Below are 26,152 nucleotides of genomic sequence, written 5' to 3'. Positions count from 1 at the left end.
TGCAATACAAAAACAGCATACTGAAACTCACCATCTCATAAATCAGTAATAATGAAATTAGGACACATTTCCAGCCAAAGACCATGCATGGATGTAGCATGCAACATCCGTTTTCTGAGCCCTGAAATGAGCATGTTGTTACACCATTGCTGCAATTGGTGGAATCCTCACTCTTCCCTGCTGCTCATTTTGATATCTGTCTCCTGCCCAGAGCTGCTGGGGGAACTAACAAAGCCTTCAGCATCACTGGAGGGTAAATCTCTGTTTTCTCCGGGTTCCTCTGATCCTCCTCTACACTCCAGGAAGGGTGTGACCTTTCCATCCAGTTCAATCAGAACACGCAGAGAAGGGAGGTAGAGAGTTTTATGCCAAGGAATATCAAGGAGGTCAGAGCAGAGGGCCAAGATGAAAGAAGGACCAAAAAAAGAGCCAGGACCAGAAGGAAAGAGCTCTGCGTGGACTGCCTGGGCTTTGAATCTCAAGGTTTCCCTCTGTTTTGAACGGGAGGAAATAGACTAAGGGAGATCAGTACACCAACTTCATTACTAAGAAGGTGGAATGCCTCTCCTGTGTGATTCTGCGAAGTGAGCTTCCCAGATTTCCTCCTGAATTAAACACACTACTGAGCTGAGAGGCGTTTCCATTTCCTGGTGTGTGTGTGAAGTGCTGGCCTTTGGAAGTTGTCGGTATTGAGAAGCAAAGTTGTGCACTGCCATTGCTGAGGATTGAACCCCCAAATTCTGACACACAAATGGAACCTTGGACAATATGCTCTCTATCTCCTCTATCACTTTTTTCAACAAAGGGAGAAAATTCTTATGAAGGCAAAGGGGTGAGCATTGCAACCAATTACCCTCCCCGAGAGGAGACGCTCTGGCCTGATATATATAATTTACATGTTGGGAGGATTAGGTTTAGGTATGCAATTTATAAGTCACCTTTTTCTCTGTTTTTGATGGCAAAGTTGTCTACCTCAGCCTCCTCAGTCTTCTTTCATTTTTGTTACTGTATTTTCGGTGGTTTATGGAAAAAATCAGAATTAATTTACTTGCTGATCACAAATGCCAGTGTCAGCTTGTAGAAAGTCATCCATCTTTTTTTTTTAATTGAGTATTTCATTCCAGCGGCGGACACAGAGTTGACACTCATGGAGCATATTCTGCATATTCTGCAGCCAATCACACTACATCTGAAATATAAGCATAGTACAAATTGATGTGGATTTTAAACAATCTGTTTTCTTTGGCTTTAGAAGTTGCCCAATAGCATATTGCATTAAGAACAAAATATTCTTCAATCAGGATCAAATTACAATCTTATGGCAGTAAAACGTCACTACACAGAGGGAATATTGGAGTTTATGAGCAGTCTTCAGGCAAAATATTTAAAGACAACAAGGTTTAGATTATTAAGGAGCTATTTTTCAGTTCATTGAAAAAATGTAAATATTAAGAATTAGACTTTATTTGATTGAACTCTAAGTTTTTGACCCATGTAAGCACACGTAAAAGAAATGGTACATACTTCTTACTTCTTGGTATGATGGTTTGAAAAGTCTGGCTTAATCTAAAAGCAACTTTCCATCTGGCTGGCATAGTAAGCAAATGGAATTAGTGGGGTTGGCCTGTTTTTTCATATGAATAATCATGATTAGTATAATATCTGTGGTCTGCTTTGATTAGTTTTCACTCCTGTTTTTTGGTATATTGGTGTAGATAGGCATGCAGGATAGCGTTTCTATTACCTTATGGCTGAAAAATAAATTGGAAAAAATGTAGGTATTTGAGGGTGTATGTGTATTTTGGACACACCATTGGTCACCTACTCAACACTTCTTGTTTTGTTGTTGGCAAGCTCCAGAGGATAATCATGTACATTCCAGAACATGGTATTCCTACCTCCTACGTGTAAATCCCCAGTGCCCAGGGTCTGTAGCAATAATCTAGCAGAACACTGGAGAAGCATGACTGGGTTCTGACAAGTGAGAGGTGAAGAAAATTCTGCTGGAGGATACATCAGCAAAGGCTCCTGTGAGTAGAGGTCCCTCTATCTTGCCGCACTGTTTCCTGTGTGAAATATTGCCTGGAAAAGCCTTCTGCGGAGAGATGGGGCGAGCGTCCCTCTGGGCCTGTGTGAGAAAGAGAAGGTGGCTTTGAGAGTCTTCCCAACTATGGGAAGACAGAATGTGTCTTCCTATTGTTCAACTTCTTTTTTTCTATTCTTTTGGTATTTGTGGCCAATTTTATATCAACCAATAAAAATAACTTTATTCAGCCATCTATTTTCATTCAAATCCAATTGAGGCCTTTGTTTTCCAGTTACCTATGTCTTGGGCTGGGGTACAGTGTCACAGTGAGCAGTTGAGGCCTGCATATGGGCAAGGCCCTGATGAACACCAGCAAAGGAGGGGGGGGTGTGTCTCAAGCAGTGTTGTGTGCAAGTGTGTTTCATTAGTGACACCTGCAAGGATTTGGATTTGGATTTTAGTGGTCACCTTACATCCTGATTATCTCACATATTTTATGACTTAATATTTTAAGAAATGAATATCTGTCATGATATTAAATGCACCTATTTTTAAAGCTTCTCAGTTGTCCTGCAGTTACAAATGATAGCTTGCATAGTTACTTTATCATCTTTAAGCAGTTGTGCAAAGGAATGGCCGTTTAACGAAACAGTTTCTGAAAACAATGATCCTTGATGATTGCCAACTTTTTCAACATTCCCACCTACCCCTTCCTTGCCCACCCCTTCCTCTCTCTTTGATTTTGTAGGGTATATGTTGGATTCTTGACTGCATTTCCACCATTGCCATTTCTCTAGCCTTTATTCCCTTTGTATACTTTTTGAGGTTGACATTGTATATAGATAATTTAAGTAGTTAAACATGATAGAAATTACTCATAAGTCACCTAGTTTGAAGATCAATCGGTGTTCTTGATTATTTGTTATTGCTATTTTATTTCATACCCCAGAGTAATTGCTAATAGTTTTTGACAAATTGCTATCTTTGTTCAGAATTTTATAGTGATAAACAATCCAGAGAATGCTAGCTAAGCGTTTTATACCAATATATCAATGCAATCCCAGGATAATTGACTTTTTTCTCTTAAGTAGTTCTAAAGTAAGACTTCCAAAAAACTTAAGCAAAAGCACTTCTGAGACCAATTTTTACAGCCTTACCTAATATGGAAGATTGGGATGGAGACCAGTGCATTTTGGACAGCACTTTAATGTCTGCTTTGGTACATCTGAAATGAATAAAATTAGTGCAACTCATAACATATGGATGGTCCTTTGCTGGAGTCAGAGAAATGTAAAGCCCATTAAAGCCGTTTGTGGTGGACCTGTGCTGTACTCTATAAAGCCCCGTAACATTTAACAAGTGCAAAATAATGAACAGTAATCCAGGTATTTGAGGGCTCTGATAAAGCACCGTGTTTTCCAAAAACTCCTGTGATGAAGTCCCAGGATTCCAACTTTTCTTAAGGAAAAACTGAAGTAATGTGGACACGGAGAGGAAGAGAAGTAAAATGCAGGTGTCTTCCCTTCTGTTTTGAATAGGATTTCCATCAAGCTCCTTTGCAAAGGGAATTGACTTCACTTTCTGGTTTCTTTTGACCCTGGCTTAGACGCAGCCTTGGTGTCAGGAAGTCTTCCCTTCAAAGCCTCAATCGCTCACATTCAAATTTAAACATACTTCCTTGCATGTAATCAGTGAAGGAAGCACAGCTGTCCACCAGCCTATGCACCCTAAACCTTCCAGCCTTTTCTTTGGCATAAATTATCTGACTTCACAGAATCATAAAATTAGTGGGGACCTTGAAGTCATCCCATCCTTCCTCTGCCTGTAGAGAGGACTACCCTAGCCTTCCTAAGCAGATGAGCAAAGCCAGCCTGCTTTGAAGAGATCCGGCAAAAGCTAATCAAAAGTCTCCAGCAGACACACTCCTTTGCCAAGAGACCAGGGTCTGCAGGAAGTCATCAGTGTTACCACCCAATGTCATTTTCCAAACACCCACATGTGCAAATACGCATGTGCATTCCGACTCTAGAGAAGATTCCAGAAGCTTAGAGGTGAGGACTGAAGGAAATTACAAAGGTGCACAGGGACTGTTTGCCTGTCTGTCTCTGTGGTGCAGTGTGGGAGAATGCTGAGTACTCCATCTCTTCACACAGCCTGGCCACAGCAAGCTGTGTGTGTGTGTGTGTGTGTGTGTGTGTGTGTGTAAATACCACACAGAGAGGTTACAATTACATGAGCAAGGTAATGAGTACATTTCTTATCAAGCATTGTTGCCTCCTCCTTTGTTTCCCCTTCCCATCTCTTCCCATCTCCTCCCTCCTCATCCCCCCCAAAAGCCCTTCCCACCCCGCGCCAAAGTTGTAAAGTTTGTTTATCGACATAACCTCTTGTTCATCTCATTGTTGCAATGGGTCCACCTGTATCCCTATTTAAACAATTTGTTTTTCCCCTTCCCCTCCACAAATTATACCAATATCATATACAGTGAAAGGAGGATTATACCGTGGGGGAGGGACATACAAACCAACAGAGAAATATAAATATGTTAGAAACATAAGCAAGCAAGAAAAAACATTTGAGTCCTTATCTTGGAGTTCATTTAGCCTAACATCAACTTATCTGACCATTTCTGCTTGTCTCAGACATATACTAGTTATTGCAAATAAGGGAAACCATGGGACCAATGTTTCTTTGGGCCTGGCTTACTTCACTTAATATAATTTTTCCAAGTCTTTCCATTTCCTAACAAATGGGGCAATGTCATTCTTTCTGATGGAGGCATAGAATTCCATTGTGTATATAGAGTCAAAGCAGACACTCTGAAAACATTACAGGATGGAATAGGAGAAACACCAAGTCTCCTTGGCACAGGCTGAAATTTTCTTCATAGAGGCCCAGAAACACAACAAATGAAAGAAATGTTAGATAAATGGGATTGCATGAAATTGCAGAGTTTCTGCATGGCAAAGGACATAGCTAACAAGATCAATAGAAAGCCTTGGATTGGGAGAAAATTGTCACTAGCCATACAATGGACAAGGGTCTCATATCTAAAATATACCTGGAACAAAAAATTAAATTTCCCAACAACAAATCCTCAAAGAAACAGCTGCCCAGTAAATAAGTGGGCTAAAGACTTAAGAGAAACTTGTGGAGCGCCTGTGGCTCACGCCTATAATCCTAGCTACTCAAGAGGCTGAGATCTGAGGATCACAGTTCTAAGCCAGCAGGGGCAGGAAAGTCCGTGAGACTCTTATCTTCAATAAACCACTAGAAAACCAGAAGTGGCGCTGTGGCTCAAGCGGTAGAGTGAGCCTTGAGCTGAAGAGCGCAGGGACAGCTCTCAAGCCCAGAGTTCAAGCCCCATGACTGACAAAAAAAAAAAAAGAATTTAAAAAAAAAGACTTAAGAGAAACTTCTCTGAAGAAGAAAGAAGGATGGCCAATAGACACATGAAGAAATGCTCAAGCTCCCTAGCCCTAAAAGAAATGCAAATCAAAACAACATTGAGATTCCACCTCACCCCAGTTAGAATGGCTATAATCAAGAACTCTAATAACAACAGATGCTGGAGGGGATGTGGACAGAGGGAACCCTACTGCATTGTTGGTGGGAGTGTAAACTTGTTCAGCCACTTTGGAAAGTAGTATGGAGTTCCTCAAAAGACTCTACATAGAGCTCCCCTATGACCTAGCAATCCCACTTTTGGGCATTTACCCAAATGATCACAAACAAGACCACACTAAAGCTACCAGCACAACTATGTTTATTTCAGGATTATTTACCATAACTAAGATATGGAACCAACACAGATGCCCCTCAGGAGATGAATGGATCAAGCTATTTTAATAGACCATTCAGAAACTCCAGGTCCCTTTTTCCTTCCCTTCCTTTCCCTTCCCTTCCCCTCTCTTCTCAACTCCTCTCCTCTTCTCTCTTCTTTTCTTATCTCTACCCTTCCCCTCTCCTCTCCCCTCCTTTCCCCTCCCCTTCTCTTCCCTTTCATCCCTTTCCCTACCTTTCCTTTTCCTTCCCCTTTTCCTTTCTCGTTTATTTCCTCTATCTTTCCTTTCTTTTCTTTCTTTCCTTCTCTTCTCTCTTTGTTCTCCTAGCTCCTCCACTTCCCGCTCTTCCCCTCCCTTCTCTCCTTTCTCTTCTTGATCCCTCTCCTTTCTCCTCCCCTTCCGCTTTCTTTCCTCCATGCCATTTTTCACACTCCTACACCTTTACCGTCCTCTTCTTCCTTCTTCCTTTCTTTGAAAAACAAAATGACCTTGCAATTACAAATAGTCATTTCCCGTTTCCATGTAAGGTTTTATAGCAAGCCAGGTCTAGCACACACAGAAGTAAGAATGCCAAAATGCTAGCTAGGCCCTCTGAAACCCTGCTGCACCACATACCGGCGCTGGAAACGGGACGGGCTGCATGGATGGAATCTATTACCAATGAGGAAACCTATTGGTAATAGAGACAGAAGTCTCTTCCACGCGCCTCCTGGCTCCTCTTTCTTCTTTCCTGGGGGACCAGAGCTAGTGAGGTTTCCCCTTCCCACCCACAAGTGTCTGACCCTTTCCTGTCTCTACCACCACGGGCCGCCCAGGCTGGGGCTGAATTGATGTTTTCATGGGCCGGGAGGTGAGCCTGCCATCCTCCCGAAGTGAGTCCGAGCCAGGGAGTGGCTGCTCAGTTAGGATGTCCACACCCGGAGCCAACAGGCCATGCGGAGCATCGCTGCAAGGCTTGAAGCAAGAAAAAAAAAAAAAAAAAATCCGTGCATATTGCTAGAAAATACATTTCATTTTGTTGGCTGGGACACTCGTCTGACTGTCTTACCTGAAATTATTGAGAACTTAAAAGCTCCTCCCACACAGTGGATGAAAGGTGAAAGGCAATCGTTAGGGTCAATAATGAGGGGTGTGCTTAGTTGTTAATAAGAGTTGCAAGAGTTTGCTGCACTCTGTGGGAGGTGGAGGAGGTAGGAGGCTCAGGGTCTGAGGCTAGCCCAGACTCAAGGGCAGTTGTGTGCCTGTCATTCCAGCTACAGAGGAGGAATTACAAGGGCTGAGCGAATTTGCAGACGCCTGTCACTTCCGGACACCCAGGGATGCACCAGTTAGAGAACTCATTCTATTACAGCCATAAGGGACTTTAGGACATTGGAGGGCTATGTTGTTATGCAGCTGTAGCACCCACTATCCTGACAGTGACAGGTTACTCTGCAAAATTACACATACTTGGCCTTCAAATAGGGTAAACTAAAACTTCTTGAAAGCTAAAAGAAAAGTAGTTATAACCCTTGAGAATTTCAAAGATCCTACTTAAATCGGCTTTTAATTTATTCCTGTGTCTTGATGTCCACAGAAAAAGAAGAAGAAAAAAGAACAACAATAAAAACAACAAAACCCACTGCTCTGATCATCCCAAATTATATTAGTTGCTTGTAATTTGCTAGGTACTTTATTGTACCATCATTATGAGCGAGCTGTCACAAGAGTTATTCTGGACTCAAAATTAGTATTGTATTTTATAATCATCCCATTGGACAGCTGAAAACTTGATGGGCAAAGAATTTTTGTCATTTCTTTTTCAAATGATTTGGGATACAGCTCAGAGATGAGTCTAGATTCCAAAACACGGAGAGTGAAATTTAGTTATTTCTATTCTGTGGCAATGCACATTTTGCTAATAGTTATGAATTGGTGTTATAAACTGAGAACACATTGAAATCGAGTTGTGAATTGGAGAATGCCTTCCATTTATAATAGTGTAAGCAGAATATAGCCTAATAGTTCTGGATGGTATTTCAAAACAGGAACACAGGTGTAGTTACATTTCTTTCAAATAAATCTAAATCATCTTAGTCAACATGCTCACTGATCATGTAAGCAACTTCATTCCAGATTACTTGGGATTAGATAAAATTATTGAGATTAGGCAAGTACATCAAGATCTCTTAACCTTGGCACCATAGGCATTTTGACTGATTAATAATGTGTCTTAGGAGGATTATGTGTGCTTCGCATAGAGTCTAGCTTCAGCCCACTACTAACAAGATGCCAGTAGGATTCCCAGTAGAGATAACCCAGTTAGTTGTTTTCTGATTTTACCAAATCGCAGTTAGTTGAGTGTCATTGGTCTCCCTTAGCTTAATTGCTAGAACAGATGTTATATGTGGAATATTAGAAATATTTTCCATAAATTAGTAGAAGCTTGAGTGTTTTATGAATAACTTTATGCAGCACACACACTGGTGTGCTGGATACTCTTCTAATTCATTCCAGAGTCAAAGTAGACCCAAGCTGACTCCCTCCCAGGCATTGCTTGTAATTCTTCTGAAATTATTCTTGCCAGCGATGGAGTTTTTCTTCAGCTTGTTTTGTTTCCTATCAGCACTTGTCTCCTGGGAGATGATGGGTCCCTCACATTTTCACACATCTTGCAAGTCAGGCACCAGCTGCCCTTATGCTGTCAACCTTCTTTGCTAGCTTGTTTGTATAGAAAAAATGTTAGAGCGGAGAGATGGCATCTCTTTGTAGAGCAGCTCACATACATGGCTTTGCTCGGTCATAAAGGATTTAGGTTCCTACGCTGAGGATCCTCAACCCCGCTGGGACTGCTCATTTTACTGGGTTATCTATGCACTGACTTGCAGGGATCAGCACTCAGGGTACCCACACAGATCAGTCTTTACTAGGACTACTTCTACTGGCCCAGAATCTCACTATCATCTGCCAATATCTATATTGGCTGATTATATATATATATATATATATATATATATGTATATATATATTTATATATTAGGCTGAGTTTTTATTTCACAAGAAATTAAATACCAAATCCTTCACAATTCTTGAGTTATCTATACTTTGACATTCTGGGAACTTAAATGATATTTATTATTCATGCCTAAACATACATGATCTTGGTATGTTTATTTTATATGTTATATGACATTGAACATATTTTTAATTTACTAGGAGGATATCCTTAAAGGTAGCCATTACCATGCACCAGACCTTTTCTGCTACATATAAGCATATGGGCATTGTAGAGAAGAGGCTATTCTTTGCATAAACAATAGTTTCATTTTATGGACATCACAAACGTTGTGATTTATTGCATCGACATCTTTGCTATGTCTTTAGGAAATGAAGGCTTCCCATTTGTTCAGCCTACTCTTAGCAGCTAGGCAGTATCACTTGGTAATAATGTTTGGTGTTAACCTTACCACTGATTTATTATTTTTCTACTTTTAAATAATTGGACATCTGGGGAAATTGAATTAAAAAAATATGCCAGCCTCTTAAAAGTTTCACATTGTAAGTCACTTTCAGACACATTTTTTATTATTAATGAGGGGATTGTGGGAGAAATTCCTCTACATGTCACAAGAATTGAAGAGATCAAAAGATCTGGGTTTTTTTTGTCTCTGTTTCACCTCCCTCCTTCTCCCCCCCACCCACCGTGTGTGTGTGTGTGTGTGTGTGTGTGTGTGTGTGTGTGTGTGTGTATTTAGGGCTTGGGTCTGGGTTAGACTCTAGCTCTCTCTAGGAATAAAATGACTGAGGTCCCAACCTAAAGAAAGTACTGGAAAGATGCCTGGCAAAGGATTCTGATGGTGTTTCCTATAACAACCTACTAATACTGGGAGCATTCTTCAGGTGCATGACAAGGGTCCAAGTTGATGTTAACTTTCAACTCAAGGTCTCAGCATCCTGCGGAGATACTGGATCTAAACACGGTGCTCTGAAGAACCCTAAACACCTCTCACATGGGCCAGGCACCTTCCTGTGGGAGGAAGAAGCAAAGCCATTGAATATAACCTGAAGAGTTTTAAAGGCTGAGTCACATAATGTGTGGGAAACAGTCATCTGGACTTTCTGAGCGGAATGAGCCAGTGCCCTTTCACATGGGGACACAGTGGCCACCGTAACTTCCACATTTTGAGTCAGCATCGGCAGTCAGCTCTGTTCGCTGGCAGGCAAACATCACAGAGGACTCTGCTAACTCGCTCTCCTGAGACACGGCACAGTGGTATGTAAGGAGAGTAAGGAAAGTTGACAACAATCTCAGTGGAAGGAAATGATGTCATTACCTTCTGTAGGAAGTTACCAAGTGTAGTTCATCATCCCCTGAGGTGCTCCGAGAAGAGAGAAATGGAGGCAACGATATTTATTCTCTCTCAGAATGAATGAACTCTTTGGTCAAAGCACAACTGTAGACTATGATCGCAAAACTGGATACTAGTTCTAAAACATAATGCAGAAAAAAAATATTGCCAGTCATTAATGATCCTCAGTGATGTGAAACACCTAAATAAAATTAAAAAAGGAAAGAAAAGAAAAAAATGAGCTCATTTAAGTGACACTTCTGGTACCTCCAAGGAGGGGTCTCTAGTCCCTGGGGGACCTGGATAGTTACTAGATGGCACAAGCCATATGTCTTCATCTCTGCAAGCCTGAAAAATAGGAAAATTTAAAGGCGTTCTTTGTATATTACATCAAATAAGGAAATAGTATCTTGGCTTGGGGTTTGAGGGAGCTGTAAGAGAGAATTACAGTGTGAGCGCTGTGATCACATAGATCACCATGCGCCCATGAGACACTGCAGAACCTCTGAGGAGTGCACGGTCTAAGAGTCATTTAAGACATTGTATTTCCTTCAGTTTTTACTGAATATTTGTCCGGATTGCAGCCGTATTTTAGTAGTACTGAGCTGATGAACACTTTTCTGTCAGTGGAACTCCCAATTTGAACTTGGGGCTTTGTGTTTGCTAAGGAGGTACTCTATTGCTATTCTTCCACCTGCTTTTATTTTTACACTGTTCATTTTTGAGATAACCCTCTTAATTTCTGCATGGGTGCTGGATTGAACTGTCATCTGTGTAATTTATTATTTTTGTCATGGCTGAGATAACAGAGGTATGCTACCATTTCTGGCTAATTCTGTTAAGCTGGAGATTTTTCTGCCTGTACTGACCTAGGACCACCATGCTCTTCATCTCAAGCGCACAAGTGGCTAGGACATCAGTCTTGAGCCACCAGTGTCAGTGTCTGGCTAATGAATAGTTTCTACAAAAAAAAATCTCACTAATAGAAGAGAAGCTATAATCATATGACTATACAGCAGCATGTATAATCACCTCACATATTCATAAAGCACAGTAAAGAATGATAACAACAACAACAACAACAACAAAGCTAAACTAAACTTAAAGGAGGCCTGAGTGCTTGGAGTTGACCCAAAATGACCATTAAAGTTGTAAATTTCCCCACTGAATTGATAACAACATAAGCTCTTTCCTTTATCAATGGGAATGTCAACATAATTATGGATAATAACCACCTTCCCAAGTGGTCTTTGATATTTGGCTTTCGGCTTTTATGTGTCTGGGTGTATTCATGATTGTGAGGAATGTGTGGACACATGCTGAATTGGAGAATAACACAAATCTAAGGGGATTCTTTGTTGCTGGTTGCTGTTACAGTGCTTTGTATTCCTTAGAACTTTCTTAGGTGAAATAATGAATGTGCTTTGTGAACGTACAGCCAAGTGAGTCGTGTGTGTGTGTGTGTGTGTGTGTGTGTGTGTGTGTGTGTGTGTGTGTGTGTGTGTAATATATACATATAGTAGTGGTGTTCTCAGGAATAGTCTATGACTTTTTTCATGTAAGCATTCAACACAGAACTGAAGAAAGTTCAATCCAGTGTTTTGCCTCTGTATGCTTTGATTTTAGCAAGTTAGCTTCAGCTTTTCATAAATGCTCCTATTTAAAATACTTGAGACAGTGTCAGTTCACTCATTGGTGGCTCTCTTGTTCCAATGAGGTTGGTGTAGTTTGAGGTTGACCACTCTACTCTCTGAGGCCTCTACTGTAACTCCACAACTGTGTCATTTTTGTATTCACAAAATGCAGAGTAAATTTGTCAGTATTAGGAGAAAAGTATTCTATACTCACACGGAATAGAATAATAGAATCCCATGGTGGACAGAATTGGTGAGATAAAGAGAAAAGGCTTTCACAATCATGAGACTATCTTCATAAAAAATTATAGAAATGGAATACCCAAAAGACATGACAATAATAAAAAAAACTGCCAAAAGCTGCAGAGTATGCTTCTTAGTACAATGTGTACACATTGCACATGATCCTCAGCTCTGTCTTCTCTTAACGCATTACAGAGATTCATGATGCAGGTAGAAAAGTCTTGCTAAAATATGGGGTTTGCATCCATCTTGTTTTGTTGTTTATATTGTCTCGTTGCTCTCTTTCAATCAGGTTCTTTACTGTACCATGCTCAAAAATATCATTTGGAAAATTTCCAATCTATAGAAAGGTTAAAAGAAATCTACAATGAATACTGATTAATATATTTCACTTACATTTATCAGCTGTGATTTTTGTTCAAGTTTATCTTTCTGTCAATATCTCTATGCGTCTATAGTAAAAGAAGGACTGCAGGCATGGCTCATTGGTAAGGAACCTGCATATAAAGTGCAAAGGCCCTCAGTTAAAACCCCAAAACACAACCCCAAAAAGAACAAGGAATATAATTCAACTGAAAGATTCAATGTTTAAGATATAAATTTGACTAAGAATCTAGAGCCTTTAGTGTACAGACCCGTTTCCTTCAAACTTTACCTCATTCCAGTTAAGAAAACAGCTGGCTATCTCTACTGTTTTTCCATCAAATTTTTTTTTTATCACGTGTGAAGCTTTTGATTCAGTTGGCATTGGAAGAAACCCTTTCTATCTCCTTTCATGTTATTCTTGACAAGAGTGAATCAGTAAATCTGGCTGGTGTTACAAGCTCATGTTTTTTGGGCACCCTCATTTATCATGGAATGAGTCACTTTGCTGTTTTGGTTTCCATTTTATTCAAAAAGGCACCCAGAGAACATTACAGGAATGCAGGGTTGCAGCAAATCAATTCACATGGCGTGTCTGTTCTGTGTCTCACAATCAATCCAGCCCATACAACATCTTTTCTGAACAATACACTCATGTCTAAAGATGAAAGAATGAATTCACAGAAAACAGACTTTTCCACCACCCTGAATATTCACCCCCCCCCCATTTATTGGCAGCCAAATACTCTAACATGGATGCATTTTGTATGTTGTTTTTTTTTCCCTTAGTCTCTCAATTGGGAAGGTGTGGTACCTGGGATTTCTTTGGTCTTTGTTTACTTGCTTTAGTTTTTTCCTTAAGTTTAAGTACGCAAAGCCTCTGAGTATTTTGTTTTATAAAAAAAAAAAAGATTCTAAAATTCCAACTTCTGATACGCTTTCTTAACCACTTGCATTTTTGCTCAGAGTGAGCAAAAATCTACGAAGTACATTTGCATGAAAGATGTATCTCTTTAAAAGACCACATTAACAGTGTGCTGACATGAAAAGTACTTGCTGGTGTGTCAAATATAAATTGACCATTGCCATTCGTTCACTTATTTGAATCTATTTTTAAATTTGTCTCTCAGAGAATACAGAAGAATGTAAGAGCTGACCCAGCTTTGTGGACTTTAGATGCTGACAGGAGACTTGCAATGGACAAAGGAGAAAATCTTCACAGAGAAACTCAGCAGCTGTTTGCACCCTCATTCCCCCAAATCATACGTTTGCTTAGAAGCTTAGCATATGAACACCAAGCATAAGAGAAAGCTTTCTTCTTGAACGTGTGGGAAGAGGGAAGAGAGTGTTTGTTACGAGTTCTATACAGGACCATTACCAAAAGCTGAGTTTCACCCCTTGCCCAGTGCCGTCTTCTGGGAACTCAGAACTTAGCGACTGCGTACAAGAAGCATAGACAGAAATATATGGAGAAAATTGTCTTCTTTAAGACAGTTGACCCTGCCACCTGCTCAAAGTCTTGGGAGAAAGTCTTATAGGCAGTTACATTTTTTGGAAAGGTCTCTACAGAGCTTTGAATGGCCTGTTTTAAATACATACAGAGGTGGGGCGGGAGGAGACAGATAAACAGAGAGAAATTGAGAGAGAGAGAGAGACAGAGACAGAGACAGAGACAGAGACAGAGAGACAGAGAGAGGCAGAGAAAGGCAGAGAGAGACAGAGTGACAGAGAGATGGAGAGAGAAAGAGAAGAGAGAGACAGAAAGAGAGAGAGCTTATTGGAGTCTAATTTTGAGTGGAAATGAGGTTGCTAGGGCTCTGAACTCATATTCTATATTGTGAGAAAGGACAGCTTATCTTCCGTGTGTTAAAATAAAACAATCAAAAATGGACAACTCCACAATAATCAAGATTAGATGCCTTTTCACCCCATTTAGTTTCTTGTACTTCATGGATAATCAATACTTTTATGATAAAATTGGTGAGCCTTCCTTCAAAATTGTTGACTTTATTTATCCATAGAGAATAAGGCATTAAATTTCATTTTTTCTCATTCTTTACTCCAATCTTTGTATGGAGTAAGGATCATTTTAAAGTTTCATCATATCAATAGAACTGAATGAGCCAAAGAATCCTAGTTGAAAATTTATAGGCCTAGTATATCTTCACAAGAGTGACATAATTTTTATTTCTGTGGAATAACACAAAGGGAATCATAAATATAGAGCTGTCTAATTTCAAGAAAAATTGACTCTTCCACTAAAAGAAATATGCCAGCCAGCGGTCACAGATCCCCATAGAACTGAAGATTCTCTTTCTCTTTCTCCTTTTCTGCTTCTATGTCTCTCTTCATCTTCCTCCCCGCCTCTTGCTCATATGCACACACAGTTTACTCATTTAAAAGGCTGAAAAGTAGTAGATACTGACTTTACTTATACAAACTCAAAAGCTTGCATACTATATTTACCATCAATGTAATGCAGTAAGCCTGGTTATTGCAGTTGGCAAATTAAACTAAGTCTCTACCAATGTATGCCTTGGAAGGAAGCCCTTTGGAACTGTCATTTGTACTAAACAGCTGTAGAAATAAAGCAGTTTCAAGATTTGATGATTTCATATGTGATTGAAGTGATTTAGAATAATCATCATGGTAATGTTCACTGAGAAACACAAATGCAGGACAAACTTAAGTACAGAAGATCAAGGTGCATTATACTCATAATCTGACATGTGAAATTGAACCCCTTTGTATAATTACTTAAAATAAAAATGAAATTTTAAGCGTGAAAAAAGTAGAAGTATATTGCTTAACATCCAAAGATCAGAGAAATTTCCACACAGATTAATCTTTTTGTTTCCACTTCTATTTCTGTTTTTTTTCCCAAAGGACATGCTGTGCATTTGATTCTGATAAATTTATTAAGTATTGAAAAATTATAAGACTTTAACAATTTTTTTAAAAAAATCTTCATTTCGGAAAAAAGTCTAAATGATAAATCTAATTAAGTATGATATTAGTCTTAATACATCTGATTATGTTTGTGCAGTGTCATATCTTTTCCTGAGCTACTTGATGTTTAAGAGACAGATGCACCTTTGTGTTTGCTGGCTCGCCAGGGTCAATCAGTACTTCTGGTGGCAGTGCTGGCTCTTTTAGCCACTAGGACCAGTGAGGTAACGATGATCCCTCTGAAAAGAGGTCATATGATTTCTTTGGGAAGTGATTCATAATTGAGAATTAGGAGGAAACATCTAAAACGGAATCAGTTATTATGTTTTTATGTGTGTGTGGATGATCAGAGAACTCATAAAAACTTTCTGTTAAAATAGGCTTCCTACATATCGTTGCATTTAAATATCATTAAAATATTATTTAAACAGGGGCAGACCTAGGATTCTTCAGAAAGATTAGGATAGCACACACGCAGGTGCACTTGGTAATAAAACACATCTTTTTAAGCCACCAACATAATTAGTCATAAGGGAAAGCCATTTTTGTGGAAAACTCTAAAAAGCTAAGCATTAACTGCCGAAGTTGCTTTTTACCCTTTGCAAAAATTCTTTCTCCATGATATCACTCTCCATATATTTTGTCTGAATGTGTAATTTCTAAAGAAATTACTTTTTGCTTAATATAAAATTCTAGGCAATTAGATGCAAAAATGTAGTAAGGCAACACTAGAGTTGCCAATTTCAACACAGGGAAGTAAAGCAGGCTGGTAGTAAAGCCCCAGAGCCAGGCTAAAAAGCACTCATGGCCAGAACCTGTGGGGTACACAGAGGCCCATGGTCCCATGGGGACTGGCGAGCCCATTGACCAGCTCTGAAATCACCCAGGTAAATCCCCTGGTGTGGAGAAAGACATGTGCACAGATATCTCTCGTGGACTTTGCTTTGGGCTTACGTTCAAGTGTGGTAAAGAAGGGTCACCTGGTATCTCCATCTCTCCTGTGTTGGAAGTGTTCCATACTGTGTCCCATGGTAGCCACACTAAGGGACATGCTTGACACCATTGTAGGAGGCTACCCCTCCCCCACCCTAAGCCAAAATTGACTGGTGACATTAGTTCGTGTATTCGTGATGTTTGCAATTAGCTATTTGCTGGTAGAGACTTTTCTTTCCCTTTCTTTTTTTTCTGTATCAGCTTTAACATGTATAGCAAAAAAAGCTAAACAAGCCATGCACGTGGTTCTTAGGCCAGGCTGCACATACCACGCTAATAAAACTAAAAGGAGAAATACTTGGTGATGCTATCTTTCCTGAAATGAAGGCCCTTAGAATGCAATGTCTGATTCATTTTTGCCTTCAGATTCCAAGTTGCCCTTTAGATACGCCTCCTTAGGTCAAACCCATACTTTTGGATGGATGTTGTAGAGCAAGTGTTTCCAATCCTAGTTCCCTCAGGGGGAAAACAGAAGTGGTAACTTCTGTTCCATTTTCAGTGATTGGATATATAGCAATATATAGAGATGATAAAGTAGTCTGCATAAGGCGAGGTACAAGATGAGTATGCATTCGAAGATGAAAGTCATAGAGAGTTTCTCCAGTGTTCTCACTGTAGCCAATAAATTTGTCATAAATTTAAACCTATTGTCCTCAGTGAATTCTACTTCACAGCATACAGGGTCTCAGTGCATGGAATACATGCTTGAAGACTTTGTGACAAGATGAGCAGAAAGGTTAACTCAAAACTTGCCTACCCTCCGGCTAGCACCAACTTTCTTGTGTGCACTAGGCTTGACTTGTCCTTCCTCCTTACTTTCTCCCTCAAGTGCCTTAAAATGTCTGCGTGAGTATTGCTCTGTTCCAGACACTGCTTGAAGTTAAGGAAGAAAAACAATTAATTGGATCTCTCCTTTTAGGGTGTTTTGAATGCAGTGAATGGGATGCAACTTAGGACTAGATGAGGTTGGTTTCAGCATGTGTTTGTTTAGGAGATCTATGGGCACCATAGAAACATACTTTTCCTTTCTCTGCTTGGAACAAGTTGGTAGGTAGCTACTCTGAGCCAATGCCATGCTTGCCTTTGTTTTAATTACTTATGGGCAACCATAGTCTGAAACTATTAAATGGAAACATTCCAGAAACGAAGCATTAATATGTTTTAAATCACACATGATGAAATATGGCATCGTGTGGTGTCACTTTCCACACTGGATAAAAATCATTTTTTTTGTCAGTCATGGGGCTTGAACTCTGGGCCTGGGTGATGTCCCTCAGCTCTTCAGCTCAAGGTGAGCACTATAGCACTTGAGCCACAGAGCCACTTCCAGTTTTCTGGTGGTTTATTGGAGATAAGAGTCTCACTGACTTTCCTGCCTGGGCTGGCTTTGAACCATGATCCTCAAATCTCATTCTCCTGAGTAGCTAGGATTACAGGCATGAACCACCAGTGCCTGGCTAGAAATCATTCTTTTGCCCACAGTATCGCAGGTACACTCTCCCCTTAGTATATATCCACAGGTTACTCTCCCCTTAGTCACTTGTAACATTACAAAGTTTGTGTTCAACTAACTCCTATTCAGCAGCAGCTCCAAAGTGTCATACTGGCCATTTTACTACAATGGTCATAGTTATTCCATTTTCCTATAGTTACGGTTAACTCTTACTGTCTCTAATGCTAAAGTAGATTTTGTCAAAGGTATGTTTGCATGGTATACAGAGTTTTAAACTTTCCCTGAGGTACTTAATAGAAGTTTCAAACTTGCCTTGAGGTAATCAGTTCACTTCATTATAAGTTATGCAACTGGTAAAACAGAAAGGAAGGAAATCAAGATAACCTATACCAAACTAAAACCATTCAATTTCTCAACTCAATAGAAAGTTTGAAAAGGACATATGTGTGCATGTTTCCTTTACACAGTTACTTTGTTTTACAACTTTAACATATGCATCTGGTTATTTGGGGATAACTTGGTTGGAGCACAAACAGTATTAGCAGTGAAGCCAACTTTTATCCTTCTCTCAGGATACCAAGTGATTTTTTATTTATTGATATCTTCAGAGATTTCATGTTATGAAAAATGAATGAAGAATGGAAGAGTTCAATGTAAAAAGATACAAAAGAAATGACTACCTCAAAACTATGGGGAAGCTGAATACAGAAAGTGCCTTGGGGTCAGTTTTGAGCTCAGGAAATCTTGAATTTTTATACTGCGTAATTTATCAGACCAGGGGGATGGAAATTAAAATCAAAAGCCCTTAGAGGCTGGAAGACATACTAGAATACTTTATTCATGTTAAGCTGAAAACATAGGAATCTCCCTTCAGGTAAGTTTGAATCAAAGTAAATCATGGATTTGCAAGCCAGATGTATATTGCTTTGGGGAATTCAAGGACATTCTTTTAAACCATGGGTTTTGTTTTAGGTGGTCCCTGACTGGTAATATTCGCAAGCTGAGTGTGGCATAAGCAATGTCAGTTAATCTCTACAAAGAAGCAATTTCACCCGCGGTTTCAGTCTCCAGACATGCGGTGCAGACTGCAGTACAGGTTGAGGATACTGGAAGCGGGGATCCAGACAAAGAACCCCACAGTGTTAGAGATATGAGAATATCGGCGACATCCTAGAAGAATGTTTTTACACAGTATTCATAGCAATAAAGGTACATTTATACAAGGAAGTGAAATAAAGTATGTGAGTGTGGTCAAAGAAAAGTTCGACAAATTAAACCTAAGTAATTGAGTCGAAATGTTGAATCTATCAAATCAACAATGCACTAACAGTAGATGCAAATGAAATTAGCAAATTCGAAGAGGTCTGTGGGAATTGTACAGAGTACATCAGAAAAATTAAGTGATTTAGAGGACACAGTGAGTGTTTCAATGCATATTTTATTAAGTCTGTTATGGGATATGTTAGAGGTGCCCACTGAAAACTGCTAATTTATTCAAGGCTTGTCCCTCAACTGCGGGATCCAGTCAATGTTAGTCATCTTGGAATCCAGGAAGGCAGGCACACACTACATTCTTCAACTCTTCATTGAGAAGGTGTATCCACAAAATCTCAGCAGTTTAAGAAGCTAGAACTAAAGACATGAGCCATTGTGAGACAGAATTAAAAGAAATTCTGAGTAATACAAACACACACACATACACATACAATTTTTGATCATGAAAAAACTGTTGAACATCAAAGTCATGGAAATATTTTAATGTCACCAGTAAAACAAAGATTTTTTAAAAAAAGAAATTCACCTAAAAGAAGAAATATTTAGATTAATAATTTCTCAAGTGAGTTTTTCTCACGAGAATGGAATTCTAGGCTACACAAACTGTTGCTTGAAACTTAAAAAAAATGGAATTTTTCTTCAGGCTTTACAAGAAAAAAAATCAGACATTATTCAACAGAAAAACACAGTGAAAGTTGATTACCAGCAGGTTGGCATAGTAAGTAACTCTAAATTTAAAATTCTATGCAAAAATAAAATAAACACTGAATTCTGAGGTCGAAGAGGAAAGAACAAAGAGATATTGGGGTCTAGGCGTCTAGGTAAGAGATATAGGCGTCTAGGTAAACTTTCTAAAAGCAGAAACAGTTCTTTATTGGAAAATTTAAAGTGAGAAAAATACGCGAGTTAAAATATCCACCAACTTAATGCATAATTCTAGGGGTGGATACAAATGAAAAGAAATGGTTCTGATGATATTGTGTTTTCAGCAAAAGCCCTTTATTTTATACTGAGTTTAAGTGATGTGATGAAACCTATCAGTAGAAAAAAATGGAGTATATAATTCCCAAATAAATTGTATAAACATTCTTTGGGCCAGTATTATTCAAATCAAGAATCTCAAAGCATAGCCCACCTGACGGAAGACAGTGTGGAGAACCATCAGGAACAGGAGAGAGTCTTCACTGAAGGACAAGATTAAAGAGGCAAGGAGTCAGGAAGGGACGATTCCAGCTGAAGATTAAACTGGGCACACCAGTTGCCACTTAATCTCTGGCCTTCAGGAAAAGCTTAGTTTTGGATGAAATCTTCCGATTAAATCAGGCTCTATTTTATCAACTCAAAATTGATTGATTTGGTACTCTAATCCTTTCTGTGAATCTGCTCAGAACAGCATCTTGAATATAGTTTGATTAAATAACTACAAGGCATGTATGTATATGTGTGTGTGTGTGTGTGTGTGTGTGTGTGTGTGAGTGTGTGTGTATGTGTGTGTGTGTGTTGGAATGGCCATTGGACTTCCCTCACCTGAAAGTTATAATAAAGAGGACTCTGGAAATTGTTCTTCAGCAGAATTTAGCAAGCATAGCACATTAAGAAAAAGCATCATGGTGTACTCTATTTTAAAAAATTATCACTTAAGGGCAAAATAAATCCAAAGAATATAGAAAAGAAAAAAATGACATAAAGTAGAAAAATATACATTGAAGTTGATAGAATCAATAACACCAAGATTCTTTTCTGGAAAAGGCTAACAAAAGTTGGCAGGAATAGGGTGACATAGAACAAAGAAAAAGAAAGGAATAAATATTTAAAAATAAAAAAAAATCAGCACTTGAATGTTGTACACTCAAAAAAAGAAAATAGAGAATTTGATAAAAACCTTATGCCAGTGAACTTACATTTTAGATTAAACTGATGAATTCCTAAGTATATATGTTACCCAAGACATATTGGAAAGTAAGGGTCTAGTGCCAACTAAAAAACTGAATCAGCAGTCACAATTTTCTATGGGAAAAAATCACTCATCTACATATTTCTACCAAGCATTATATATTATGCACATATATGCACGTCTACAATATGTAGATCCATAATGTATATAACTTCAGCTTTACACACATAGTAATGAATAAAAAATTCCTTGCACTATTCGGATATGGCATAATCTTATTTTAACTGTTCACAAAACAATAGAAAAAAGGAACATTGTCAGTAGCAGACATGGTCTATTTAAAAATTACGAAGCAAAAATTAATAAATCAAGACAGCTTTATATTATAGAAATGTGATACATCTATCTAATCAAGTGTGGTTTAAACTGCAATGTAAGTATAACATGATAAACGTCCATTGTAGTTATATACAATGGACATAATAATACAATTAATATATTATCATCACATTAATATATTAAAAATTAAAAGTATACACATTTTAGTGAATGTATGAAAGTATCCAATCCGTTTATGATGTTTCTAAAGTCTTTCAATAAGCAAGAAATAGAAAATAATTTCTATTTTCAAGATAAATCATGTCTAATTAGGAAAGCCAAGCACAGAGGTGCACCACCTGTAATCGAATGCTCAGTGGTCTTAAGGAGGAGGATGGTGAGTTAGAGGCCAGTACAGGAGAAACAGTAACAATGGTCTCAAACTATTAGATTGATGCCATAGAATTATAAAAGTTATAAAGTTAATAGCTAGTACTAAAAGGCAATCTAAAGAAAAAAAAAAAACAGATAAATCATGTCTATAATGCAATCTGTGTCCAGGATCATTCTTAGTGGGTAAGCATGGAAAGAACTCCAGAAAATTGAGACTGTATGCCATTTTTTTTTACTCAGAGTCAATGCTGTAATAGAATAGCTGGTGTAACAAGACAGGAAATAGAAAAATGAATAAAGTTTCAGGGTGAGAAATAACATTATCCTTGTTTATCAAGTATATAATCTTTTTAGTAGAAAATGGAACTACATGCATTTTTGTCAAGAATAAATATATTTTCACAAAGAAGCGTAAGGAAATTAGGAAAGCAATTCCATAAACATTGAGGAAAAAATTTTTCTATTGGCAAATTGGCCTTATTAGATATTGTTCCATGTTTCAAACAATAAAGTTCACATGCATGTATGCACGTAAAAGAATATATTCTTCTGCAAGTATTAAATACTAATATTGACAAAAGTTATGGAGGAAAACATGGAAGTTAATTTGTTAATAATTACCAGAGTGACTTGCTTTCACTATATTTGATGTCAGTATAACTTGTGGAGGAGATGGGGAAAAACCAGTTGTTTAAGGATACAGGTGGACCTGTTGCAACAATGAGAAGTACAAGTTGTCATGTCCAAAACGAACTTTACAACGTTGGTGCGGGGGGGGGGGGGGGCTGGGGGGGGAGGAAGGAGAAGGATTGGGATTGGGGGGAGGGGGGAGGCTGGGAAGGGATGTGAAGGGTAAACAAAGGAGGAGGCTGCAATGCTTGGTAAGAAATGTACACATTATCCTGCCCATGTAACTGTAACTCCTCTGTACAGTATGTTCACAAATAAAATTAAATTAAATTAAAAAAAAATAATTACCAGAGTGAAGAAGGTAATTTTATATACAATAGAAATGCAAGTTCACAAAATAATAAATGTCATATTATGTGTACTTCATCATGTAATTAAAATTTTCCATTGTAGGGGCTGGGAAGGTGGCTCAGTGGTAGAGCGCTTGCCTTGCATGCTCAAGGCCCTGGGTTCGATTCTTCAGCACCACATAAGCAAAAAGAAAAAAGCCGGAAGTGGCGCTGTGGCTCAAGTGGTAGAGCACTAGCCTTGAGCTGAAGAGCTGAGGGACAGTGCCCAGGCCCAGAGTTCAGGCCCCCACGACCGGACCAAAAAAAAAAAAAAATTTCCATTGTAAAAATATATAAAATCTTAAATTTGGGAAAATTTGGGATGTATCTTAAAAAAAAATGTTAACACCTACTTACCTTAAGATATTTAGGGAATTTCACATATCTAGTTAAAAAAATAATTCATAGAGCAAAGGCCATAAACAAAATGTTCCCAGGAACCCTTTATAATACATGAAAAGATGTTCAAGCTTGCTCATAACAAAAAAAATATTATAGAAACAGAAATTTGCCCATGGTCAAAATGAAGCCTTTAGCAATCCTCCCTAATTGAATTATAAAGAAAAATACCCTGATATAATAGCAAATTTTCATAATCTCTTCAGACCTGTTGAAAATATTTTCAAAAACATTGAAATGCATAAAGATCCTACCTACTGATTTTGCCATCTGATATAAAATGTAGACACATACTGCTTCAAGTGAATTAAGAACAAGGACACTGCCCAGCGCCAGTGGCTCACTCCTGTAATCCTAGCTACTCAGGAGGCTGAGATCTGAGGATCTTGATTCAAAGCCAGCCCAGGCAAGGAAAGTCCGAGAGACTCTAATCTCCAGTTAACCACTAGGAAACTGGAAGTGGTGCTGTGGCTCAAGTGGTAGAGCGCTTGCCTTGAGCTGAAGAGTGCAGAGATAGCGCCCAAGCCCAGAGTTCAAGCCCCACGACCAACCAAAAAAAAAACAAACAGCAACAACAAGGACATTTATTACAGCCTTCCTTATATGGCTAAAAGAAAAAAAAACGGTGACTAAATAGGGGATTAGAGAAATTTTCTGAGAGTTCTAGGTGGTGAAATATTAGGCATCCCCTAAAAAGAATAAGGCCATGAAGAATGTCATTTTGGTGAGCACATCTCCACGTGTGCAGAGAGAATACATTTGTGTACACATCACACCCCCTGCAGACATACACATGGACATTTTTGTGGTTATTGCTGGACAGTCTCTCAAGGGAATGTCCATATGGCAAGAGGCAGGTGGTGAGCATAGCCATCAAAGTCGGAAAATTAACACTTTCCCACCCTGTGCCTGTTGGTGTTTGCGGCCTGTATGCTATTAATCACCAAATAAGTTGATTTTTCAAAAGTTGGTTTGATACTATTGCTTTATTAAAAACCCTGACACCATAATGAAACCAAAAAAACTGCCCACTTCAGAGGAGTGATAAGAAAAACAGTTGAAAATACTTCCATAACTATTAGCCATCCTCACTGGGGAGTGGTGCTATGAAATTCTCCTATTTTTTATGAGTCTGTGAAGACTCTACAAGCCATATTGTCATCTGTATGCTAGTCTAGTACTTACACAAAGTGACACTTCAGAGACAGACCGTGCTACAAAGCCATTGTCTTCATCACACTATTAACATCTACATATTTAAAAGTCTCCATATTTGGTACCCTCTAGAATCCATTGTTGTATTTTAGACATGTCTCTCTCTTATCTCTCCACATACATGTCCTTAGACAAACCCTGAGTGGTTAGCATTAGGAAATGGTGCCCTAAGGTGGTCAGATCATGGTACAGTTTTTGGGAATGAAGCCAGTACCCTTAAGGGCACAATCTTTAAGGATGCTCTCTGAACACCGCCTTCCACCGCAGATGGTCCTGCAGGGCATCACCTGTAGAGAAGGAGGCGGGCTCTCTTAGACACTACAGCAGGCTTTGCCTTGGGCTTCCCTGGCTTCTGTGATATCAAAGTTTACATTTCTGTGATTTATGATATTCTGTTATAACAACTCCTAGAAACTATGAAATGTGACAACAAAAAAAAACCCTCAGATGTCTGGGAAGGTTTCTCAGTGGTAGAGAGCTTGCCTTGCATGCATGAGGCCCTGGGTTCGATTCCTCAACACTACATAAGCAGAAAAACAAATGCCGGAAGTGGTGCTTTGACTCAGGAGATAGAGTGCAAACCTTGAGCTGAAGAGCCGAGGGACAGCACCCAGACCCAGAGTTCAGGCCCCACGAATGGACCCCGCCCCCCCAAAAAAGGACAAAAAAACCCAACAGAGGAAGGTAAGATTTAATTTTTTTTATTGTGAAAATTCCATATAGAGGAAGATAATGAGTACATTTCTTATCAAGCATTGTTGCTTGCTCCTTTGTTTCCCCTTACTATCCCTTCCCATCCCCCCCATACCCTCCCATCCTTCCTTCCCATGCCAAAGTTATAAAGTTCATTTTTTTGACATAATGCCTTGTACATCTCATTGTTGCAATAGGTCAACCTGTATCCCTATTTAAACAATTTGTTTTTTCCCTTCCCCTCCCAAAATTATACCAACATCAAATACAGTGAAAACAGTGGTTATACCATGGGGGAGGGACATACAAAACAACAAAGAAATCATCTTATAAATATTTTAGAAACAAAAGCAAGAAAGAAAAAAACATTTGAGTCCTTATCTTAGGGTTCATTTTGCCTCACATCAACTTATCTGGCCGTTTCTACTTGCCTCAGACATATACTAGTTATTGCAAATAAGGAAAACCATGTTTCTTTGGGCCTGGCTTACTTCACTTAATATAATTTTTTCCAAGTCTTTCCATTTCCTAACAAATGGGGCAATGTCATTCTTTCTGATGGAGGCATAGAATTCCATTGTGTACATATACCACATTTTCTTGATCCATTCATCTATTGAGGGGCATCTGGGTTGGTTCCATATCTTAGCTATGATACATAATGCTGCAATAATTTAATTATTTTTAAAGTTTGGCATGAGCCCTTGCTCAGGATGAGTATTTGTGTCCTCATGCACTTCACATATTGAAACCCCAAAGCCACAGCATGACAACTGTTGTTAGGCAATGGTGAGCTGAGGGGATGGATTAGATTGTGAAGGTGATTGGCGCCCTTACAAGGTGCTGAAGAGACCAGAGTACTACCTTCCTGCCTGATGAGGTGAGACTGAGAAAGTGAACATCCACCACACACTGAAACTTCTGGTATCTCGATCTTGGATATCCCAGATATCAGAACTCTCCAAAGGGACCATGGACTGCTTGTAAGCCATCTAGGTTGTGGTATGTTGATACAGCGATCCAAAAATACTAAGATATCGCCCCACCACAACCAAGCCGAAAGCAATGTTGAGTTCCTGCGTATGATAAATAAGTATTATGGAATGAGTACGAGACTAAAGGAATTAAGACTGTGTATTGCCTCTGAAGGCTTTGCTAACAGATTTCTTTGA

The sequence above is a fragment of the Dipodomys spectabilis genome, unplaced genomic scaffold, assembly GCF_019054845.1.
Source record: "Dipodomys spectabilis isolate Male_0828 unplaced genomic scaffold, ASM1905484v1 ptg000215l, whole genome shotgun sequence".
In the NCBI taxonomy this organism is placed as follows: Eukaryota; Metazoa; Chordata; class Mammalia; order Rodentia; family Heteromyidae; genus Dipodomys; species Dipodomys spectabilis.
This window is presented reverse-complemented; position numbering follows the sequence as displayed.